The sequence below is a fragment of the Scyliorhinus canicula genome, chromosome 3, assembly GCF_902713615.1.
Source record: "Scyliorhinus canicula chromosome 3, sScyCan1.1, whole genome shotgun sequence".
Classification (NCBI taxonomy): domain Eukaryota; kingdom Metazoa; phylum Chordata; class Chondrichthyes; order Carcharhiniformes; family Scyliorhinidae; genus Scyliorhinus; species Scyliorhinus canicula.
In genome coordinates this window covers 82,357,490-82,374,280 of record NC_052148.1, presented here as the reverse complement: position 1 = coordinate 82,374,280, position 16,791 = coordinate 82,357,490, and the positions used below count along the sequence as shown (strand labels likewise).

General features: G+C 49.3%; 1 protein-coding gene across 2 annotated transcripts in view; it reads right to left on the bottom strand.

The window, feature by feature from the left end:
* LOC119962758 (urea transporter 2-like) overlaps window positions 1-16,791 on the bottom strand; it is a 105,757-nt gene that overhangs the window by 67,967 nt on the left and 20,999 nt on the right. The gene's annotated exons all lie outside the window — the stretch shown is intronic.

The following is a 16,791-nucleotide window of genomic DNA, read 5'->3' as shown; positions in this document are numbered from 1 at the left end:
GTAACCAACTGAAGGGAGCTTTCCCAAGTCTCTTCCCTCGTGCATAACCCTTGGCTGATTAATATGGGCATTTTGGTCTTCTGAAGCTTAGTCTGTTGGAGCTCTGAGATTTTGGTCTGGATTTTCACCGAATCAGTTTGCCTTGGGGACCCATTGAAAATGGTGAGTGGGTCCCAATTCTGGGATTTCCAATCCCATTCACAGGATGTCTACTTTTCAGAAGTGCCTTGAAAGGGTGCCTGTAGCTTCCTGTCAGAAGCCTGCACCCAGCTGGCTCCATTGTGGAGATAGGCATCTTTGACTCCTCTGCGAATGTAAGTTGTGCCAGGTTGTTGAAGAGTTATAGCTCAGACATGTCACAAACCTCAGTGTGCATGAGAGGACATAAAAGGAAAGTTCAACAGATCTCTCTCATGCCCTCTGTGCCAGACTTTGCCCTTCCACCCACCCCCAATGTCTCCTCATGTTCCCATGGCAAGCTCTGGCATTGTCCATTGACCCACGACACTTCGGGACCCACTAAATACTTTTGGAACCAATAAACAACACAGTATGAAGTGGTATATGTAAAATAACTGCTTTGAAAAAATGCAATCCATTGATAAATTTCCACTATACTTGAAGAAAAAGTCTGGAGGTCAGACATCCAGGTCCTTTGATGTTTTGAAAGCCACTTAATTTATGTCAACAAACATTGGGAAATTGAATGCAGGGAGTAGAGACTGAGTGTTCAATCAAACATCATTTCCGCTGGTGAGCAGGCGTCCCATTATTAGAATAAATGGCTGGACTCAGCCAGGCAAAATAAATTCTGGGATTGCCAGTGGCACCCAGGTTCCATGAGATGAACACAGGTTTGGTGAGAGGTGTTGGAAGGGTAGAACGCTCACTTGTTCCAGTGGCATTGACCATTGACCCTTTTCCTTCACTGCAGGTTGGTTATCCTCTGTACCTTACGGGCGCTCATTATCCTGGTTACCTCCTCCCAGCCCACAGTGTTCAGCTGGAATTGTCTCCAGTAGGAAACCCTGGAGAAGGAGACATCGTTCCTTTCTTGCACTGTCCCCAGGAGATGCTCGAGGGACGCATCGCTAAAGTGGGATGTCATGCCTTGCTGCCTTGTCCTGCTCATCCCTTCCTACCTTCCATTAGTGAAGACCTGTCCCAACTTTGTCATCCTGCCACGGAACATATGGCAGGAGGGATGATTTTATCCTAGAGATTTGTTCTACCATTTCTGCAAAATGTTGGTGCCACCATTCTATTCTCAACTTCAAGGATTTTGTCTCTCTCCGAAAGTTGGGTAGCCCTACTGTCATGGAATCATTACAGTGCAGAAGGAGGCCATTCAGCCCATCAAGGGGCTTGGAAAGAGCACCCTACTTAAGACCATGCCTTCACCCTATCCCCTTAATCCAGTAACCCCACCTAACCTTTTGGACACTAAGGGCAATTCACCATGGCCAATCCACGTAAGCTGCACATCTTTGGACTGTGGGAGGAAACCAGATAACCCAGAGGAAACCCACGCAGAAACGGGGAGAACATGCAGACTCCGCACAGGCAGTTACCCAAGGCCGGAATTGAACACGGGTCCCTATGTGCCCTGGCGGACCAGTATATCCAGTACCATGTGGACCGCGCCCAACAGGATGCCTGGACAGCGGGGTTTGCTGCCATCGCCGGGATGCCCCGGGTCTAGGGGGTGATAGACAGGATGCATGTCGCCCTACGGCCACCTGCGGATTACAGGCTGCTGTACACAAACAGGAAGGGCGACCACTCCATTAACATCCAGCTGGTCTGCGCCCGGTATCCGATTCTTTCATCTTGGCACACTTAATGATCCCCGACATGTTTGAGGGGCACCCTCCCTGGCTGCGGGGCTGGCTGCTGGGTGGCAGGGGTTACCCGCAGCGATCATGGCTGATGACGCCTATCTGAAGGCCATTGACAGCACGGAGACCCGATACAACGGAGACCCGATACAACGATGCCCACACAGCAACCAGGGGCATGGTCGAACTGTGTTTCGGAGTCCTGAGGATGCGCTTCAGGTGCCTGGACCGTTCTGGAGGGGCCCTCCAGTAAGAGGCCAGGAAGGTCGGCCACATCGTTGTGGTTTGCTGGGCCTGCACTGGTCCCCCACCTCCCACTCCCCACCCATCAGACAGAGTACAGAGGCAGGTTTCAACGGTGTTAACAGGTCATTATTGTGGAGAAATATATACAGTCTGTGCCAGAGCCCCTATAACTCAAATGTGCCCTGCACCCATGCCAATTTAACTGGTGCCTAACTTTCTGGCCTTACAGGCCCTAACACTGCTGGTGGTTCCCCAGATGGTACAGAAGGTGTGGAGGCAGCCTGCTGTGACTCCTGTCCTGTGACAAGGATCCCCGTTAGCGCACGTCTCCTGGGGTGACCCGGTCTGGGTGGGCCCGGCCTTGCTCGGGCATCCCAGGTGGCGTGGTGCTGCCTGTTCCGCTCGCTGCCCACCAGATGCACCAGAGACAGGGGGAGTTCCGGTGTTCCGACACCTCCCCGGCGGGAGTCACTGGCACGGGCCCCAAAACCCCATCCTCCCTCGGGTGCCCGATGGTCCCTGGGCTACTACTTTGGGTGGGGATGCGAGCGGAGCCATCCCCTACCACCTGGCAGCCAGTACTGGAGGCCCATTCTGGTCTTGACCAGGGTCTGCACATTCATGGCCATGGAGCACAGGAATGGACCATCTCCATCTGCGACTGTGCCACCACCCTGAGGGTCTGGGCCACGTTCCCCCCTGGGTGTGGGCCACGTTCCCCCCTGGGCGTGAGCTAACAAACTGCAGCCGCGGACGCCTACACCCCCACACACGCACCAGTCGCGCCGGAAAAGATGGCGCCAGCCCTGCTGGACCGTGAACCCGCCCACCTCGACCCCACAGCCCACCCCTCACCACTCTTCCCAGCCCTAGCTCAAGCTCCCTCGACCATCGGCATAGATAGGCTACATGTGGCGGAGCTGGACACTGTCCACATGCCGGCATGCCAGGCCCATGACCACAGGTGCCCGCGCCGTCGGGAACTTAGCCCATCGGAGGTGGAGCACTGCGGGTGGGCTGGCTGATAACGCACCAATGATGTTGCGACTGTACACGGCGCATGTCCCAATGACGGCGATTTGGAGGGGGCTGAGCATCACGAACCAGCGTCTGCCCCGATTCCGTGGCGGGAGCCATTCTCCGCCCAATCGGCGTTCCCGATTTCGCTGTTCGAGCTACAGAATCCCGTCCACCATTTGCAAATTTTTCACTTCCTTGCTGTGAAGGTGTTTTGGCAATCTGATAACTAGCTCATCAAAAAAATGTGAACTGCTGCATTGTAATGATATGACTGCACGTGGACTATTCAACTTCGCATGCAATATATGCAGCAGACAAACACAGTTGACCCACTTTCTCAAAATGCAGAGCATAATGATGCATCCACTTTATTACTCCTAGAACTCATAATCTATAGCCATAAATAAATATGCAGATGAAAAATCATGCACAGAGCAAGATTATATTATTTTCAGGCAGTTTAATGTGATCAAATTGTCTAAATGAGCAGATTAATTGAATGAGCGGCTGCTGTGGGAAGGGTTCGACATTCAAGTCAACTGAGTGGGAAAAGGATGAATTGTCGAAGGTCCATGAGCAGTGCTGCAATAACTGGCATTTAAGTAGTAAAATCATCACAACTTAATTAGACTTTTAATCATAGAATACATGGGTCATGAGGTGGAACAGAATATATCAGAAGGTCAATCAAACATTTGGTCAAAGACATGGGCGCGGTTCTCTGGCCTAGTTGCGTTCTCACTCGAGTAAAATGAGGCCAGTGAATAGCGGGAGAGGCTGAAAATGAGCACCGTGCCAAGCGCCAAACAGTTTGCGATGCAACCGGCCCGCTGCCATAGGCAAAAGCAGGGTCTCACCGTAATGTGGCGAGAAACCAATTATCACCACTTAAGCCCCATTTCCATGCAATTAACGAGAGCCACCCCATTAACAATGGCTTCCCGAGCAAGTGCTCACACTGGCACCGATTAGTGTTCCTTTTGAAAAACGAGAACCTGGCGGACGGGCTCCTGTGGGGAGCCGAGGAGATGAGTAGCCATCTTTGCTCACAGGTAGAGAGCCCGGGGGCGCTGGGCTTGTCAGCCCAGTGCTCGGCGGGGGGAAGAAACCTTTGCAAGGGTGGGCCGCCATGCGAGGGTGGGAAGGGAGGCAACCGTGCACACACCATCATGCCATCCCTCAATCATGTGTATCCATTACGGGGGCAACCCTTCTCCCTGCCCGTCTGCTCCACCGACCGCTCCTAACCCATAACGCACCTGACTGCCGAGGCCTCTGGCCATGCGGCTAAAGGCTGTTGCCGATGGGGAATTGGCAATCGTGGTTAAGTGAGCTCTTCACACAACCCAATTGGATTTCCGTGGATGCTCAGGCCATGTAGCATGTGGGAGTCAGTGCCTAGCGTCCCAATCAGATCTTGATACCCAGACACTATGCCTGAACACTGCGGGAGGCAACACCACACATGCAGCAACCAACATCCAAACACCCAGGGGATGGGCGAGTGCTACAGGGAGGGGACCAGTGCCCGTCCCAGATGATGTTATGAACAGGTGTTTGGGGTATAGGGTGTGGGGTCCGCATACATAATTTGGAGGGGATACTTTGGTGTCTGTACACTCATGCTGCCTGGTGTAGGTCATTGAGCTTTTTAGGGCAAAGAACAAAGAAAAGTGCAGCACAGGAACAGGCCCCTCGGCCCTCCAAGCCTGTGCTGACCATGCTGCCCGTCTAAACTAAAATCTTCTACACTTCCTGGATCCGTATCCCTCTATTCCCATCCATGTATTTGTCAAGATGCCCCTTAAATGTCACTATCATCCCTGCTTCCACCACCTCCTCCGGCAGCGAGTTCCAGGCACCCGCTACCCTCTGTGTAAAAAAACATGCCTTGTACATCTCCTCTAAACCTTGTCCCTCGCACCTTAAACCTATGCCCCATAGTAATTGACCCCTCAACCCTGGGAATAAGCCTCTGACTATCCACTCTGTCTATGCCCCTCATCATTTTGTAGACCTCTATCAGGTCACCCCTCAACCTCCGTCGTTCCAGTGAGAACAAACCGAGTTTATTCAACCGCTCCTCATAGCTAATGCCCTGCATACCAGGCAACATCCTGGTAAATCTCTTCTGAACCCTCTCTAAAGCCTCCACATCCTTTTGGTAGTGTGGCAACCAGAATTGAACACTATACTCCCAAGTGTGGCCTAACTAAGGTTCTATACAGCTGCAACATGACTTGCCAATTCTTATACTCAATACCCCGGCCAATGAAGGCAAGCATGCCTTATGCCTTCTTGACCACCTTCTCCACCTGTGTTGCCCATTTCAGTGACCTGTGGACCTGTACACCTGGATCTCTGACTTTCAATACTGAGGGTTCTACCATTCACTGTATATTCCCTACCTGTATTAGACCTTCCAAAATGCATTACGTCACATTTGTCCGGATTAAACTCCATCTGCCATCTCTCTGCCCAAGTCTCCAAATGATCAAAATCCTTTTGTATCCTCTGACAGTCCTCATTGGAGGCCAGTCCTCCATATCACACTCCCAGAGCTTACAGCCGCCACCACCTCATCCCAGGCAGCACTGGCTGCCCTGTGGCTCACCCTCTGGGAAACACGGTAGCACAGTGGTTAGCACTATTGTTTCACAGCCCCAGGGTCCCAGGTTCAATTCCAGACTTGGGTCACGGTCTGTGCGGAGTTTGACACGTTCTCCCCGTGTCTGCGTGAGTTTCCTCCGGGTGCTCCGGTTTCCTCCCACAAATCCCGAAAAACGTGCTGCTCGGTGAATTGGACATTCTGAATTCTCCCTGTGTACCCAAACAGGCGCTGGAATGTGGCGACTAGGGGCTTCTCACAGTAACTTCATTACAGTGTTAATGTGAGCCTATTTGTGACAAGAAAGATTAAACAGGTCATCTCTTCTGGCCTCCACCACGTTTAGGAGCCTCCCCAGGTCAGCATCGCCCAATCTTGGGGCCGGTCTTCTGGGGGCAATTGTTGGGAGCTGGCTGGGGTTGGTTGAGCAAGTGCTGCTCAACCTTGTTAGCGGGGGGCTGGCGAGCCTTCATTTGCAGCAAGAAGCCCGGGGGCCTCATTAAGTGGACCAATTAATGTTAAATAGCATTGCTGGACTCGCTGGGACGAGTGCCAGGAAGCTCGCAGCAGTTTCCGCACGCTACCACACTTAAAATATCTTTCTGGAAAATCGCACCCATAGGATTTAAAAGTGAATGACATCTAAAAATAACCTTTACAATATTGTAAGCAATGAGAATGAAAATATTTGAATACAATGCAACAATTGCAATGTTACATGTTACCTTATTGTTTGTTCGTTCACAAGTCTAGAAGAATTTTTTCCTTAAATCAGTTCACATTCTTTTCTGCATTATTATTCCTACACTTAAAAATCCAGAGATAGAATGGATATTGGATTGCTGACTGATCCTGAAAAGTTAGCTAGTTTGTCATACATTACAAATCATTGCCTGTGCACCCCCCCCCCCCCCCACCCCCCTCACATTGAGGATATCTTCCACTGTATTGAGTGACACTACCACGGTACCAAATGGGATAGATTTTGAACAGATTCAGCAACTCGAGACTTGGTTTCCATGAGGTAGTGTGGGCCATCAGCAGCAGCAGAATTGTACTCAACCTCAATCTGTAAGCTCACGGCCGAGCATTACCATTACCACCAAGCCAGCGGATCAACCCTGGTTTAAAGAAGAGTGCAGGAGGGAATGCCATGAGCAACATCAGGCATACCGAAAAATGAGGCGTCGACCTGGTGAAGCTACAACACAGGACTACTTGTGTGTCAACCAGCATCAAGTAATAGACCGAGCTAAGCAATTCCACAACAAACGCATCAGATGAAAGCTCTGCAGTCCTGCCACCTCCAGCCATGAACGGTGGTGGAGAATTAAACAACTCATTGGAGGAAGAGGCTCCACAGATATCCCCATCCTCAACAATGGAGGAGCCCAGCATATCTGTGAAAAAGACAACACCGAAGCATTTGATACAATACTTCAGCCAGAAGTGCTGTGGATGATACATCTCGGCTCCTTCAGAGGTCCCCAGCATCACAGATGCCAGTCTTCAGCCAATTTGATTCACTCCACATGATATCAAGGAACGGCTGAAGGCACTGCATACTGCCAAGGCTATGGGCCCTGATAATATTCCAGCAATAGTACTGAAGACTTGTAATCCAGAACCTGCCACGACCCTAGCCAAGCTGTTCCAGCACAGCTACAACATTGCACCTACCTGGCAATGTGGAAAATTGCCCAGATATGTCCTGTACACAAGAAACAGGATAGATCCAGTCAGGCCAACTGCCGCCCCATTAGTCTACTCTAAATCATCAGTAAAGTGATGGACATGATCATCAAAAATGCAATCAAGAGGCACGTGCTTCACAATAACCTGCTCACTAATGCTCCGTTTGGGTTCTCCCAGTACAACATGAACAAGAGCTTAACTGCAGAGACGAGGTGTGAGTGACTGCCTATGATATCAAGACCGCCTCTGAGCAAGTGTAACATCAAGGAACTCTAGCGTATCTGGAATGGGAATCAGGAGGAAAACTTTCCACTGGTCAGAGTCATTCCTAGCACAAAGAAAGATGGTTGTTGGAGACCAGTCATCTCAGCTCCAGACATCACTGCAGGATGTCCCCTGGGGAGTTACTTATGCTCAACTATCTTCAGCTGCTTCATCGATGGCCTTTCTTCCAGTATAAGGCCAGAAGTGGGGATGTTTGCTAATGATTGTACAATGTTCAGTACCATTTGTGAATCCTCAGACACTGAAGCAGTCAATGTCCAAATGATTTGAACAATATCCAGGCTTAGCCAGACAAATGGGAAGCAACATTCATGCCACACAATTGCCAGGCAATGACCATCTCCAACAGGAGAGGATATTACTATTACTATTGCCCTTTCACATTCAATGACATTGCTATATTTGAATCCCCCACTATCAACATCCTGGCAGTTACCATTGACCAGAAACTCAAACTGGACTAGCCATTTAAATACTGTGGTGACAAGAACAGGTCAGAATCCTGCAGCTGGTAACTCACCTCCTGACTCCCTAAAGTTTGTCCACTAACTACAAGGCACAAATCAGGAATGTAATGGAATGCTCTCCCCTTGCCTGGATGTATGCAGCTCCACCAACAGTCAAGAAGCTTAACAGCATCCAGACAAAGCAGCCCGCTCGATTGGCAACATTTCCACATTCACTCACCTCATCAAAAATGCACAGTGTAGCAGTGTGTGCCATCTACACACTGAAGGAACTCCTTAGACAGCACCTTCCAAACCTCTATCATCTAGAAGAGCAAGGATAGCAGATACTTGGGAACACCATTACCTGAAATCCCCCTTCAAGATACTCACCATCATATTTCATAATATTTCATCATACCTTCACTGTTAGAGGGTCAAAATCCTGGAATTCCCCCCATAACAGCACAGTGGCTGTACTTACACCACATGGTCTTTTCATGGGAGTGTCCCTTTAAGAAATGTTTTGTCTCACCACATGGCTTCAGTGATGTCATTGTGTGGGTGGAGCTGGACTGTGGCTCTTTTACTCGCTTTGGTTTGTGGCTCTGAGTTTTTTGCTTTCATTTTCACATTTGGCTGCTGTATTCAGACAGACAAGTATCTTGGAGTGTCTCTCTCTGCTGTTTTGGAAAGGACAAGAGCATCTAAACCAGGTCTTGAGTGCTGTGACACACCTTTGAAAAAGGGTTTCTGGGATCTTGTTACTAAATTGGAACAGCTTAAAGGGGAAATTTATTAAGGGTTATACACAAGAGTACTGTAGCTGTGTGGGGTATTTATGTTGGTAGTTGATAAAAATGTTAACTAAATTTGTAGAATAAACTTTGTTTTGGAATAAAAGTGCTTAAGGGGCAGCACGGTTGCCTCACGGCGCCAAGGTCCCAGGTTCAATCCTGGCTCCGGGTCACTGTCTGTGTGGAGTTTGCACATTCTCCCTGTGTCTGCGTGGGTTTCACCCCCACAACCTAAAAGATGTGCAGGGTAGGTGGATTGGCCACGCTAAATTGCCCCTCAATTGGAAAAAATGAATCGGATACTCTAAATTTATAAAAGTGCTTAAGGCCTCTGTTGAATAAAACCTGAAAGTTAGGCCCTTGTGCTCCCAGTAACCAAAATTAATAAAAAGTTGCAGGTCAGGTGGACTCTGTGAACTCCATGATATACTTTGGAATTTTCTAAAACCGCCCATAACAGACTGCAGGGGTTCAAGAAGGCAGCTCACCACCACCTTCTCAAGGGCAATTAGGGATGGAAAATGAATGCTGGCCAAGCCAATGAAAGCCCACATCCTGTTAATGTATACAAAAAAGAATTCACATCATCTCTCAATCTATTCTAAGCTACTCTGTAGCAATTTGATTGTTTCCTGTATTGTGTAAATGTATAACAGTTCAGTAATGTCCAACAGGAGAAAGTACAGTAAGAAGTACTGTAAGAGGGCAGCAGAGCAGAGCTACTGATCAGCTGTTCTGGGGAAATTTGCATACGTGCAGTGCGGTCAGCCTAACTTGAAGGTGGTTTGTGGAGAGGTTGTTGGCAAGTGACAGTTAAACCTGAAACACTTTGTGAGTGTTTCCCACCCTACCTCCTCTTCTAACCAACCCCCCCACCCCACAGTGGTTGGGAAGCGGGAGCAGGGGCCTGTCGTGAAGGTGAGTGAGTGCCTTTAAATTTGCTTACCTTTCAGCGGGAGCAGGGTTTGAAGTAATATCAGGTAAGCTCTTCCTTTCTTTTTCTTTTTCTTGTTTTTTTTTAAATCTAGAGGTGATGTCAGGGAAGGCAGTACAATGCTCCTCCTGCAGAATGTTTGAGGTGAGGGACGCCGTCAGCGTCCCTGCTGATTTCATCTGTGGGAAGTGCACCCAACTCCAGCTCCTCAAAAACCGTGTTAGGGACCTGGAGCTTGAGCTGGATGAACTTCGGATCATTCGGGAGGCAGAGGGGGTCATAGACAGGAGCTTCAGGGAAGTAGTTACACCAAAGACTGGAGATAGATGGGTAACTGTAAGAGGGACTGGGAAGAAGCAGTCAGTGCAGGGAACCCCTGCGGTCGTTCCCCTGAGTAACAAGTATACCGTTTTGGATACTTGTGGGGGGGGGGGACTTACCAGGGGTAAGCCATGGGGTAAGGGCCTCTGGCACGGAGTCTGTCCCTGTTGCTCAGAAGGGAAGGGGGGAAAGGAGTAGAACATTAGTAATTGGGGACTCTATAGTCAGGGGCACAGATAGGAGATTTTGTGGGAGCGAGAGAGACTCACGTTTGGTATGTTGCCTCCCAGGTGCAAGGGTACGTGATGTCTCGGATCGTGTTTTCCGGGTCCTTAAGGGGGAGGGGGAGCAGCCCCAAGTCGTAGTCCACATTGGCACTAACGACATAGGTAGGAAAGGGGACAAGGATGTCAGGCAGGCCTTTAGGAAGCTAGGATGGAAGCTCAGAGCGAGAACAAACAGAGTTGTTATCTCTGGGTTGTTGCCCGTGCCACGTGATAGTGAGATGAGGAATAGGGAGAGAGAGCAATTAAACACGTGGCTACAGGGATGGTGCAGGCGGGAGGGATTCAGATTTCTGGATAACTGGGGCTCTTTCTGGGGAAGGTGGGACCTCTATAGACAGGATGGTCTACATCTGAACCTGAGGGGCACCAATATCCTGGGGGGGAGATTTGTTAGTGCTCTTTGGGGGGGTTTAAACTAATTCAGCAGGGGCATGGGAACCTGGATTGTAGTTTTGGGGTACGGGAGATTGAGAGTATAGAGGTCAGGAGCACAGATTTGACTTCGCAGGAGGGTGCCAGTGTTCAGGTAGGTGGTTTGAAGTGTGTCTACTTCAATGCCAGGAGTATACGAAATAAGGTAGGGGAACTGGCAGCATGGGTTGGTACCTGGGACTTCGATGTTGTGGCCATTTCAGAGACATGGATAGAGCAGGGACAGGAATGGTTGTTGCAGGTTCCGGGGTTTAGGTGTTTTAGTAAGCTCAGAGAAGGGGGCAAAAGAGGGGGAGGTGTGGCGCTGCTAGTCAAGGACAGTATTACGGTGGTGGAAAGGATGCTAGATGGGGACTCTTCTTCTGAGGTAGTATGGGCTGAGGTTAGAAACAGGAAAGGAGAGGTCACCCTGTTGGGAGTTTTCTATAGGCCACCTAATAGTTCTAGGGATGTAGAGGAAAGGATGGCGAAGATGATTCTGGAAAAGAGCGAAAGTAACAGGGTAGTTGTTATGGGAGACTTTAACTTTCCAAATATTGACTGGAAAAGATATAGTTCGAGTACATTAGATGGGTCATTCTTTGTACAATGTGTGCAGGAGGGTTTCCTGACACAATATGTTGACAGGCCAACAAGAGGCGAGGCCACATTGGATTTGGTTTTGGGTAATGAACCAGGCCAGGTGTTAGATCTGGAGGTAGGTGAGCACTTTGGAAACAGTGACCACAATTCGGTGACCTTTACATTAGTGATGGAAAGGGATAAGTATACCCCGCAGGGCAAGAGTTATAGCTGGGGGAAGGGCAATTATGATGCCATTAGACATGACTTAGGATGTGTTGGTTGGAGAAGTAGGCTGCAAGGGTTGGGCACACTGGATATGTGGAGCTTGTTCAAGGAACAGCTATTGCATGTTCTTGATAAGTACGTACCAGTCAGGCAGGGAGGAAGGGGTCGAGCGAGGGAACCGTGGTTTACCAAAGAAGTGGAATCTCTTGTTAAGAGGAAGGAGGCCTATGTGAAGATGAGGCGTGAAGTTTCAGTTGGGGCGCTTGATAGTTACAAGGAAGCGAGGAAGGATCTAAAGAGAGCGCTAAGACGAGCAAGGAGGGGACATGAGAAGTCTTTGGCAGGTAGGATCAAGGAAAACCCAAAAGCTTTCTATAGGTATGTCAGGAATAAAAGAATGACTAGGGTAAGAGTAGGGCCAGTCAAGGACAGTGGTGGGAAGTTGTGTGTGGAGGCTGAGGAGATAAGCGAGATACTAAATGAATACTTTTCGTCAGTATTCACTCAAGAAAAAGATAATATTGTGGAGGAGAATGCTGAGACCCAGGCTATTAGAATAGATGGCATTGAGGTGCGTAGGGAAGAAGTGTTGGCAATTCTGGACAAGGTGAAAATAGATAAGTCCCCGGGGCCAGATGGGATTTATCCTAGGATTCTCTGGGAAGCCAGGGAAGAGATTGCTGAGCCTTTGGCTTTGATTTTTAGGTCATCATTGGCTACAGGAATAGTGCCAGAGGACTGGAGGATAGCAAATGTGGTCCCTTTGTTCAAGAAGGGGAGTAGAGATAACCCCGGTAACTATAGGCCGGTGAGCCTAACGTCTGTGGTGGGTAAAGTCTTGGAGAGGATTATAAAAGATACAATTTATAATCATCTAGATAGGAATAATATGATTAGGGACAGTCAGCATGGTTTTGTGAAGGGTAGGTCATGCCTCACAAACCTTATCGAGTTCTTTGAGAAGGTGACTGAACAGGTAGACGAGGGTAGAGCAGTTGATGTGGTGTATATGGATTTCAGTAAAGCGTTTGATAAGGTTCCCCACGATCGTCTATTGCAGAAAATACGGAGGCTGGGGATTGAGGGTGATTTAGAGATGTGGATCAGAAATTGGCTAGTTGAAAGAAGACAGAGAGTGGTAGTTGATGGGAAATGTTCAGAATGGAGTTCAGTTACGAGTGGCGTACCACAAGGATCTGTTCTGGGGCCGTTGCTGTTTGTCATTTTTATAAATGACCTAGAGGAGGGCGCAGAAGGATGGGTGAGTAAATTTGCAGACGACACTAAAGTCGGTGGAGTTGTAGACAGTGCGGAAGGATGTTGCAGGTTACAGAGGGACATAGATAAGCTGCAGAGCTGGGCTGAGAGGTGGCAAATGGAGTTTAATGTGGAGAAGTGTGAGGTGATTCACTTTGGAAAGAATAACAGAAATGCGGAATATTTGGCTAATGGTAAAATTCTTGGTAGTGTGGATGAGCAGAGGGATCTCGGTGTCCATGTACATAGATCCCTGAAAGTTGCCACCCAGGTTGATAGGGTTGTGAAGAAGGCCTATGGTGTGTTGGCCTTTATTGGTAGAGGGATTGAGTTCCGGAGCCATGAGGTCATGTTGCAGTTGTACAAAACTCTAGTACGGCCGCATTTGGAGTATTGCGTACAGTTCTGGTCGCCTCATTATAGGAAGGACGTGGAAGCTTTGGAACGGGTGCAGAGGAGATTTACCAGGATGTTGCCTGGTATGGAGGGAAAATCTTATGAGGAAAGGCTGATGGACTTGAGGTTGTTTTCGTTAGAGAGAAGAAGGTTAAGAGGTGACTTAATAGAGGCATACAAAATGATCAGAGGGTTAGATAGGGTGGACAGCGAGAGCCTTCTCCCGCGGATGGAGGTGGCTAGCACGAGGGGACATAGCCTTAAATTGAGGGGTAATAGATATAGGACAGAGGTCAGAGGTGGGTTTTTTACGCAAAGAGTGGTGAGGCCGTGGAATGCCCTACCTGCAACAGTAGTGAACTCGCCAACATTGAGGGCATTTAAAAATTTATTGGATAAGCATATGGATGATAAGGGCATAGTGTAGGTTAGATGGCCTTTAGATTTTTTCCATGTCGGTGCAACATCGAGGGCCGAAGGGCCTGTACTGCGCTGTATCGTTCTATGTTCTATGTTCTAAGTCTGACAACACCAGGTTAAAGTCCAACAGGTTTGATTCAAACACGAGCTTTCGGAGCGCAGCTCCTTCCTCAGGTGAATGGCGAGGTATGTTCCAGAAACATTTATATAGACAAAGTCAGAGATGCTGGACAATGCTTGGAATGCAGGCATTTGCAGGTAATCAAATCATTGCAGATCCAGGGAGAGGGATAATCACAGGTTAAAGAGGTGTAAATTGTCTCAAGCCCGAACAGTTGGTAGGGTTTTGCAAGTCCAGGCCTGATGGTGGGGGGTGGATGTAATGCGACATGAATCCAAGATCCCTGTTGATGCCGCACTCATGCGTGCGGAATTTAGCTATAAGTTTTTGCTCGGCAATTCTGCGTTGTCGCGTGTCCTGAAGACCGCCTTGGAGAACGCTTACCCGGAGATCAGAGGCTGAATGCCCTTGACTGCTGAAGTGTTCCCCGACTGGAAGGGAACATTCCTGCCTGGTGATTGTTGCACGATGCCCGTTCATTCGTTGTCGCAGTGTCTGCATGGTCTCGCCAATGTACCACGCTTCGGGACATCCTTTCCTGCAGGATGTCCCGAAGCGTGGTACATTGGCGAGACCATGCAGACACTGCGACAACGAATGAATGGGCATCGTGCAACAATCCCGCTGCAGGAAAGGATGTCCCGAAGCGTGGTACATTGGCGAGACCATGCAGACACTGCGACAACGAATGAACGGGCATCGTGCAACAATCACCAGGCAGGAATGTTCCCTTCCAGCGGGGTGGCCCTCAAGGAATGGCCTCAGGTGGTGAATAATCTGTGCTTTTCGTGGGGGCGGAGAATCGCAGAAAAGGCGCTGGGCCTGATTTCATGCGGGAAACTGGATTCTGTACTTCTAGGCAGGAGTTTCTGTTATGGAGGACGTTCTTTGTAATGGTGGGGGTGGGGGGGTCGCCCTCTGATTGACTTTGGGGCAACTCGCTAAAAGAGAGTTACCCTCCTTAGCCCTTTGCAAGTTCCACTATGCCAGGGCCATGCTGCGAAATACCTATGTGAATCCTCGCTCACTTGAATCCCGGCCCGGAGGACCGAGATTCACGCAGGCTTGGAGAATCAAGTGCCCAGCCCATTCCAGTCGACATGGGGTGTGAACCTTGATGCTGCCATCAGTGACGGGAGCATTGGAACCGGATCGGCACCATTTTTCAATGCTGGATTCTCCGTGGGGAGCGGTGGAGAATCCAGTCCCTAATGACTTTTTCCAAAGTTCTGATTAGGAGATTATGCCAAACGTTTGTCACTGACTCCATGGGAAAAAAAAATTCTGATGGAGATGAGGTGCGGAATTCTCCGCTCCCCATGCCGGGTGGGAGAATCGCAGGAGGGCCGGGCAACTCACGACACGCCCCCCGCGATTCTCCCACCCCCCCCGGCTCGGAAGAATCGCCACTCGCCGTTTTTCACGGCGACCGGCGATTCTCCGGCCCGGATGGGCTGAGCGGCCTGCCGTTCCTGACACCACACCTGGTCGCTGCCGTCGTGAACATGGGCGCCAAATGCTGGTTTGAAGCTTGTGGGGGGCGGAGAGGGGAGTGAGCACCACGGCCGTGCTCAGGAGGGGACTGGCCCGCGATCAGTGCCCACCGATCATCGGGCCGGCGTCTCAAAGCGACGCACTCTTTCCCGTCTGCCGCCCCACAAGATCAAGCCACCACGTCTTGTGGGGCAGCGGAGGGGAAGACGGCAACCCCCCGTCAGCCGCGCAAGCGCTGGTTGGAGCTGGCCAACCTGCGCATGCGCGGCTGACGTCACATAGGCGTCATTCTTGGCGCGCCACCTTGACGCAAACGTCAAGGCCCGGCGGCCGAGATTTACAGAGCGCTGCTCCTAGCCCCCCGGGTTGGGGTAAATTAGGTGCGAGGAGCGGCCTCTGAGACCGTCATGAAACTTGGCCGAGTTCACGACGGCCTTCCCAATTTATCGCGGGAGCGGAGAATTCCGCCCAAGTTATCTCACCCACTGCCAGTTCATATTTGGAAAATTACTTCACTTGACATTACCAAGGTTTGCATGGTGAAGGAGTCAATATAATGCAATTCCCTGCTGCCAAAGGTCCCAGAATCACAAGTGGAAGATGCAACCAGCAATATGGCAGCAAAAACTCCCCGCGAAGAAAATGCCTGCCCTTGGCTTTGCTCCCGTCAGTGGCTCTTTGCCTGTAGATTCTGCCTCCAAATGAGGCAACTGAGAACGTCCAGTGTCCACAAGACCCTGCATTTCTAGTGATGTTTCCAGATGTTCCAGCAGATTCCTGTCAGAATTATAGTGTTCATCTACCACAAGAGCTGAATAAATTTAGGGACATTGTGTATTATAGCTGTTTTAAATAGACCTCACTAATTTAAATTTATTGCCTTCAGTTTTTAACATGCTGGCCTACTTTATCTTTCATATCTGTATACTGTACCTCAATACAATTAATCTAATATATAACTTTATTGTGCACTACTCCTCTTACTAATTGACTCCATGGCAGTGCACCCTCGTTTGCTGGTGTACATTTCATGTTCTCCTTAGGGCTACTGAACTTTTAAGCTTTCCCCCTCCTCATTCTGGTTGGATTCAAAAGTTTTTCTGTTTTTACTGTTTCAAGTTGAAATTGGTAAAACATCCCAAAAAGTGCTGTCAGACGAAATTTGACAAAACTTGGAAAAGTGGACGAGCAAAAAGGTGATATATCTTTTAAAAAGCTGACAACTCAAACCATTTCCCCAGCTGTGTTTGCTATGCCGATTGTCTCAGGCGTCATTTATTTCATGCAGTGCTGTTACATCTCAATGTTTCTTTGTTAAACTCACTTACTTCAGGACTTGGGACTAAAATACCCAGTTTTATTGTGAAGCTGCATAATGTTGCTCAAATGCATCATTAACTTTCGC